Source organism: Giraffa tippelskirchi, chromosome X (assembly GCF_054371585.1).
Source record: "Giraffa tippelskirchi isolate mGirTip1 chromosome X, T2T-mGirTip1v1.2.pri, whole genome shotgun sequence".
Lineage (NCBI taxonomy): Eukaryota > Metazoa > Chordata > Mammalia > Artiodactyla > Giraffidae > Giraffa > Giraffa tippelskirchi.
The window spans coordinates 153953734-153962355 of NC_137289.1; positions in this window are offsets into that span (position 1 = coordinate 153953734).

Consider the following 8622-nt stretch of genomic DNA (forward strand, 5'->3'; position numbering starts at 1 on the left):
ATCTCACATATTTATCTTTCTCTCTGAGTTCCCTCACTTACTGTGATGATTTCTTAGTCCATCCATGCTGCTGACAGCATCCTTATTTCATTCTATTTTATGGTTGAATAGTATTCCAGGGTATAGATGTACCCCCTAGTCTTCATTATTCTGTCAGTGGACCTTTTGGTGGATTCCATGTCTTGCCTATTGAAATAGTGCTGCCCTGAAAATCAAGGGACGTGTGTCATTTTGGATGGTGATTTTCTGTGGATCTGTGCTTCCCTTGTGGCTCAGCTGGTAAAGAATCCGCCTGCAGTGATGGAGACTTGGTTTTGACCCCTGGGTTCGGAAGATCCCCTGGAGAAGAGAAAGGCTACCCACTCCAGTGTTCTGGCCTAGTGAATTCCATGGACAGTATAGTCCATGGGGTTGCAAAGGGTCAGACACGACTGAGCTAATTTCCCTTCACTTTCTCTGGACTTAAGCCCACGAGTGGGATTGCAGGGTCATATGATACCTCTATGTCTTGTGTTTCTTGGAAGCTCCATGCTGTTTTCCATAGTGGCTTCACCATTTACATTCTCAAAAAGCTTGTAGGAGGATTTCATTTTCTGTATATTCTTTGCAGATCTTTTATTTTATTTATTTATCTTATCTTTATTTTTTGCAGATCATTTTGATGATAGCCACTGTGACCAGCGTGAGGTGATACCTTATGGTAGTTTTGATTGGCATTGATTTAATAATGATTGGTGTGGAGTATCTTTCCATGTGCTTTTATTAATTTATACTTTGTGAGTACAATTTACCTCTTGAAAATGGCTTCTTTTGGAATTCTTTTCTGATGAAATACCTGGGACATTTCTTGAGGGCAGATGTCATTTAAAGCCCTGTCAAGTTTGTGACTATTTAGAGCCCTTCAGCACCTGTTTTATGGCTTGTCTGCTCGCTCAGTGGTAAAAGAATCCACCTGCAATGCAGGAGACTTTCAGGAGGCCTGGGCTCAATCCCTGGGTTGGGAAGATCCCCTGGAGAAGGAAATGGCAAACCACTCCAGTATTCTTGCCTAGAGACTCCCGTGGACAAAGGAGCCTGGCCGGCTACAGTCCATGGGGTTGCAAAGAGTCGGACACGACTGAGCAACTGAACAACAACAACTGCACCCGTTTTGACATGTACATCTTGGTCTGTGCCAGCTAATTACTCCCCCACCCCCTGCCACCTTTCCATTTGGCCACCTTTCCATACGTTTCTGAGTCTGTGAAACTGTTTGCCTTTTGTAATGACGTTCATTTGTATCCATTTTTAGATTCCACAGAAGTGATACTCTCTATTATCTGACTTTCCCTTTCTCAGTTATTTCACTTAGTTTGATCTCCTCTAGTTTCTTCCCTGTAACTTGAAATGGCATTATTTCACCCTTCTTTATGTCTGAGCAATATTGCATTGTGTATATGTGCCTCATTCTCTGTGTCCGTCTGTCTGTCCTTGCTCACTGAAGTCGCTCCCCTGTCTTGACTCTTGTACCCGGGGCTGCCGTGGTCTATGGAGTGCAGCTGTCTTTGAAAATGTTGCTTTTTTTCCTTGATCTCCTTCTAGGTGTTGGATTTCTGGGTCACTGGGTACTTCTGTGTTTAGTTTTTAAAAGAACTGCCATAATGTTCTCCCTAATTGGTGTACCGATTTACATTCCCACCAACAGTGTAGAAGGGTTTCTTTCTCTCCACACCCTCTGCAGAAATTATTGTTGTAGGTCTTTGATGTGGCTATTCTGACCAATTTGAGGTGATGCCTCATTCTACATTTGATTTGCCTTTCTCAAAGAACTAGTGATGCTGAGCATCTTTTCATGTGCTTTATGACCGTCTCTATGACTTCTTTAGAGAAACATTCATTTAGACCTTTGGCTGATATTTTTGTTGAGTTTTTTTTTTTTCTTTAGCTGAGGTGTACTAATAATTTGTATGTGTTGGAGAGAAAGATCTTGTGGAATCAACCCTGAATATTCATTGGAAGTGGAAGGACTGAAGCCGAAGCTCCAATCTTTTGGCCACCTGAGGCAAAGAGTCGACTCATTGGAAAAGACCCTGATGCTAGAGAAGATTGAGGATGGGAGGAGAAGGGGCAGCAGAGGATGAGGTGGTTGGATGGCTTTACCCACTCGACAGACATGAGTTTGAGCAAACTCTCAGGGACAGTGAGGGACAGGGAAGCCTAGCGTGCTGCAGCCCATGGGGTCACAAAGAGTCAGACGTGACTTAGCAACTGAACAACTACAAAAACCTGGATCTTCCTGAATATTAACTGCTTAGCAATTCAGCTGGCATTTAATATTCAGCTGCACAGTATGAAAAGACAAAAAGATATGACACTGAAAAATGAACTCCCCTAGTTGGTAGGTGCCCAATATGCTACTGGAGAAGAGTGAAGAAATAAATCCAGAAGGAATGAAAAGGCTAAGTCAAAACAGAAACAGTTGTGGGTGTGTCTGGGGGTGGAAGTTAAGTCTGATGCTGTAAAGAGCAATATTGCATAGGAACCTGGAATGTTAGGTGTATGAATCCAGGTAAATTAGATGTGGTCAAGAAGGAGATGGCAAGAGTGAACATTGACATTTGAGGAATAAGTGAACTAAGATGGATGGGAATGAGTGAATTTAATTAAGATGACCATTATATCCACTACCGTGGGCAAGAATCCCTTAGAAGAAATGGAGTAGCCCTGATAGTCAACAAAAGAATGTGAAATGCAGTACTTGGCTACAGTCTCAAAAACAATAGAATGATCTCTGTTCATTTCCAAGGCAATTCATTCAATATCAAAGTAGTCCAAATCTATGCCCCAACCTCTAATACTGAAGAAGCTGAAATACCGAGTCTATGAAGACCTACAAGACCTCCCAGAACTAACACCAAAAAAAGATGTCCTTTTCATCATAGGCACTGGAATGCAAGTTTTCTATGAAATCTCTACTTTTTTCCCCCCAACTTTATGCCTTAGAAGGTAGAGCAGAGTGGTGAGCATCAGGTCCATGTGAGTTATTTATATCAGATACACTTTTCTGTGAATATAAGCAGGAAGATAGGAGATAAATTTTATGGATTGTCTCTTAGAGACAAAGATTTCTGTGCATACGTCGAAGGAAGGAATGAAGGAAGGAAGGCAGAGGATTTTCCTTGTGGGTTACTTGTTACGTATATTGATTTCTTGTCAATTTAGGTATGGACCTCCTAATGCATCCCATCCCTTCACTTCAATTTTTTTCTGGAACCACTTGTTTGATTTGAATTCTCAGAGTCTCTTTCAGAATTGGAAATTTGTTAACTCGTACATCTTTTTTTTAGCTTACCTCATACACCATGTTCTACCTCTGCCTTAGTGTATGATCCTTCAAACTCCATCCCTGTGACTACCAGTGTCATAATTCCCTAACTTCAGTGGCAGTTTTATGAGTGAGAAATAGTCTACCGTATACCTGTTGCACATCTTGTTGTTCAGTTGCTGAGTCATATCCGACTCTTTGTGACCCCATGGACTGCAGCATGCCAGGCTTCCCTGTCCATCACCAATGCCCAGAGCTTGCTCAAACTCATGTCCATTGAGTTGGTGATGCCATTCAACCATCTCATTCTCTGTCGTCCCCTTCTCCTCCTGCCTTCAATCTCTCCCAGCATCAGGGTCTTTCCCAATGAGTCAGTTCTTTGCATCATGTTACCAAAGGATTGGAGTTTCAGCTTCAGTATCAGTCTTTGTAAATAATATTCAGGACTGATTTCCTTTAGGATTGACTGGTTTGGTCTTCTTGCAGTCCAAGGGACTCTCAAGAGTCTTCTCCAACACCACAGTTCAAAGGCATCAATTCTTTGGCAGTCAGCTTTCTTTATGGTCCAACTCTCACATCCATATATGACTACTGGAAAAACCATAACTTTGACTAGACAGATCTTTGTCAGCAAAATATTGTCTCTGCGTTTTAAAATGCTGTCTAGGTTGGTCATAAATTTTCTTTCAAGGATCAAGCATCTGATAATTTCATGGCTGCAGTCATATCTGCAGTGATTTTGGAGCCGCGAAAAATAAAGTCTGTTATTTTTCCATTGTTTCCCCGTCTATTTGCCGTGAAGTGATGGCACCAGATGCCATGATCTTTGTTTGTTGAATGTAGAGTTTTATGACAGCTTTTTCACTCTCCTCTTTCACTTTCATCAGGAGGCTCTTTAGTTCCTCTTCACTGTCTGCCAAAAGGGTGGTGTCATCTGTATATCTGAGGTTATTGATATTTCTCCTGGAAACCTTGATTCCAGCTTGTGCTTCATCCAGCCCAGCATTTCACATGATGTAATCTGCATGTAGTTAAATAAGCAGGGTGATAATGTACAGCCTTGACGTAGTCCTTTCCCCATTTGGAGCCAGTCCATTGTTCCATGTCTGGTTCTAACTGTTGCTTCTTGACCTGCATACAGATTTCTCAGGAGGCAGTTCAGGTGGTCTGGGATTCCCATCTCTTGAAGAATTTTCCACATTTTGTTGTGATCCACACAGTCAAAGGCTTTGGCGTAATCAATAAAGGAGATGTTTTTCTGGAATTCTCTTGCTTTTTCTATGATCCAATGGATGTTGGCAATTTCATCTCTGATCCCTCTGCCTTTTCTAAATCGAGCTTGAACATCTAGAAGTTCATGGTTCATGTACTGTTGAAGCCTGGCTTGGAGAATTTTGAGCATTACTTTGCCAGCATGTGAGATGTGTGCAATAGTGCGGTAGTTTGAACATTCTTTGGCATTGTCCTTATTTGGGATTGGAATGAAAATTGACCTTTTCCAGTTTTGTGGCCACTGCTGAGTTTTCCAAATTTGCTGGCATATTGAGTGTAGCACATTCAAAGCATCATCTTTTAGGATTTGAAATAGCTCAACTGGAATTCTGTCACCTCCACTAGCTTTTTGTAGCAATGCTTCCTAAGGCCCACTTGACTTCACATTCCAGGATGTCTGGCTCTAGGTGAGTGATCACACCATCATGGTTATCTGGGTCATGAAGATCTATTTTGTATAGTTCTTCTGTGTATTCCTGCCATCTCTTCTTAATATCTTCTGCTTCTGTGAGATCCATACCATTTCTGTCCTTTATTGTGCCCATCTTTGCCTGACATGTTCACCTGGATCTCTAATATTCTTGAAGAGATCTCTAGTCTTTCCCATTCTGTTGTTTTCTTCCATTTCTTTGCATTGATCCCTGAGGAAGGCTTTCTTATCTCTGCTTGCCCTTCTTTGGAACTCTGCATTCAAATGGGTATATCTTTCCTTTTCTCCTTTTTCTTTCGCTTCTCTTCTTTTCACAGCTATTTGTAAGGCCTCCTCAGACAACCATTTTGCCTTTTTTGCATTTCTTTTTCTTGGGGAAGGTCTTGATCCCTGTCTCCTGCACAATGTCACGAATCTCCATCCATAGTTCTTCAGGCACTCTGTCTATCAGATCTAATCCCTTGAAACTATTTCTCACTTCCACTGCAGAATCGTAAGGGATTTGATTTAGGTCATACCTGAATGGTCTAATGGTTTTCCCTACTTTCTTCCATTTAAGTCTGAATTTGGCAATAAGGAGTTCATGATCGGAGCCACAGTCAGCTCTTGGTCTTGTTTTTTGCTGACTGTATAGAGCTTCTCCATCTTTGGCTGCAAAGAATATAATCAGTCTGATTTCAGTATTGACCATCTGATGATGTCCATGTGTAGAGTCTTATCTTGTGTTGTTGGAAGAGGGTGTTTGCTATGACCAGTGCGTTCTCTTGGAAAAACTCTGTTAGTCTTTGCCCTGTTTCATTTTGTACTCCCAGGCCAATTTTGCCTGTTCTTCCAGGTATCTCTTGACTTCCTACTTTTGCATCCCAGTCTCCTATGATGAAAAGGACATCTTTTTTGGGTGTGAGTTCTAGAACATTTTGTAGGTCTTCATAGAATAATTCAATTTCAGCTTCTTCAGCATTGCTGTTTGGGGCCTAGACTTGGAACTGTGATATTGAATGGTTTGTCTTGGAAATGAACAGAAATCATTCTGTCATTTTTGAGACTGCACCCAAGTCCTGCATTTCCAACTCTTCTGTTGACTGTGAGAGCTGCTCCATTCTAAGGGATTCTTGCCCATAGTAGTAGATATAATGGTCATCTGAGTTAAATTTGCCCATTCTAGTCCATTTTAGTTCACTGATTCCTAAAATGTTGATGTTCACTCTTGCCATCCCCTGTTTGACCACTTCTAATTTACCTTGATTCCTGGATCTAACATTTCAGGTTCGTATGCAATATTGCTCTTTATAGCATGGGATTTTACTTCCGTCACCAGTCACGTCCACAACTGGGCATTGTTTTCACTTTGGCTCCATCTCTTCATTCTTCCTGGAGCTATTTCTCTCCTCTTCTCCAGTGACATGTTGGGCACCTACTGACCTGGGGAGTTTATCTTTCAGTGTCATATATTTTTGCCCTTTCATACTGTTCATGGGATTCTCAAGGCAAGAATACTGACGTGGTTTGCCATTCCCTTCTCCAGTGGACCACATTTTGTCAGAACTCTCCACCATGACCCCTCTGTCTCGGGTGGCCCTACATGGCTTGGCTCATAGTTTCTTTGAGATAGACAAGGCTGTGGTTGTTGTGATCAGTTTAATTAGTTTTCTGTGTTTTGCATTCTACCTGAACAAACAGAAAAGGCCTTGAGTCTCACTACTATTTCCCCGTAAAGCATCACACAAACACCCAATCGAGACTCATCATTTTAGGGTCCACAGTGCACTGCTGGGGGTTCTTAGGCGTTAGAATGCTGCATTCTCAGGCAGGAGGCTGGAACTGGGGTTCCCAGCACCAGGAGAGGGAGAGGCTGCCTGAATAACCTCAGTTATGCAGATGACGGGACCCTTATGGCAGAAAGTGAAGGACTAAATAGCATCTTGATGAAAGTGAAAGAGGACAGTGAAAAAACTAGCTTAAAACTCAACATTCAAAAAACGAAGACCTTGGCATTTGGTCCCATCACTTCATGGCAAATAGATGAGGAATCAATGGAAGCAGTGAGAGTGTTTTTTTTTCCCCCTTGAGCTCCAAAATCACTGCAGTTGGTGACTGCAGCCATGAAATTAAAAGACGCTTCCTCCTTGAAAGAAAAGCTATGACCAACCTAGATAGCACATTAAAAAGAAGAGACATACTTTGCTGACAAAGGTCCATCTAGTAAAAGCTATGGTTTTTCCAGTAGTCATGTATGGATGTGAGAGTTGGACCATAAAAAAACTGAGCACTGGGAATTGATGCTTTTGAACTGTGGTGTTGGAGAAGACTCTTCAGAGTCCCTTGGACTGGAAGGAGATCCAACCAGTCCATCCTAAAGGAAATCAGCTCTGAATATTCATTGGAAGGACTGATGCTGAAGTTGAAGCTCCAATACTTTGGCCAACTGATGTGAATACTGACTCACTGAGAAAGACCCTGATGCTGGGAAGGATTGAAGGCAGGAGGAGAAGGGGATGACAGAGGATGAGATGGTTGGATGGCATCACTGACTCAATGGACATGAGTTTGAGTAAGCTCCAGGAGCTGGTGATGGACAGGGAGGCCTGGTGTGCTGCAGTCCATGGGGTCGTAAAGAGTCGGGCAAGAATGAGTGACTGAACTGAGCGGAAATGAGGCAAAAAGGGCCTGACTTCCTCAGCTTTACCCTACTCTGGTGATCCCAGAACCTCTTATTTAAAAATAGGAATTTTGCTTTGGCTCAATTTATAAATTGAAAAAGGTCTGTGCTGAATGCCTTATACAATCTTTGAAGGCATAATAATTTAACTCTGAAATTACAGGACATAGAACTTCCTAAAAGAAATTTCCAGCCAGTGGAGAGGGGAACCCCATAGGGTCATGCTTTGAGAACTGTGCCCCGTCCTATGAGGAGTCCAGGGGCTTATATAAGATGAGGACTTATCGGAGTCAGGACTTAGTGATGAGGAACAGAGGTGTTAGGATCTTGTCAAAAACAGTCCTAGGCTGGTGTCAATAGCCCAGTAATTGAGTCCAGCAGTTAAGTGACTCTGTAGCCTTTGTGATATGTAACTACAAGGGGAAGGGAGTGTTGTGAGGATAAGCAAAGGATAAGATGTGCAACACTGTGTCCTTACATGGCAGGGAGAGAGACAGAGAGACACACAGGCAGAGCAGACAGTATTTTAGAGAGAATTTGCTGAGAACAGAGGACTGAGGTAGGGAGGGCCACTGATGAGACAGCGGGCAGACTTCCTGACCGACCATGAAGAGGTGATCTCTTTCATGGGCTTGAGGCAATTGTTATAGTCTCAGGACAAAGAAAGTTCCTATGTGATGGGATGGTGTTCTCATTGGTTTGGGGGTCTTTTGATTGACCACCTTGCCTAATATGGAGATTGGAACTTGCTATTTAGGGACAGAATGTGAAGTGAAAAGTGAAGTGAAGTCGCTCAGTCATGTCTGACTCTTCATGACCCCATAGACTGTAGCCTATCAGGCTCCTCTGTCCATGGGATTTTCCAATTGAGAATATTGGAGTGGGTTGACATTTCCTTCTCCAGGAGATCTTCCTGACCCAGGGATTGAACCTGGGTCTGCTGCATTGTAAGCAGAC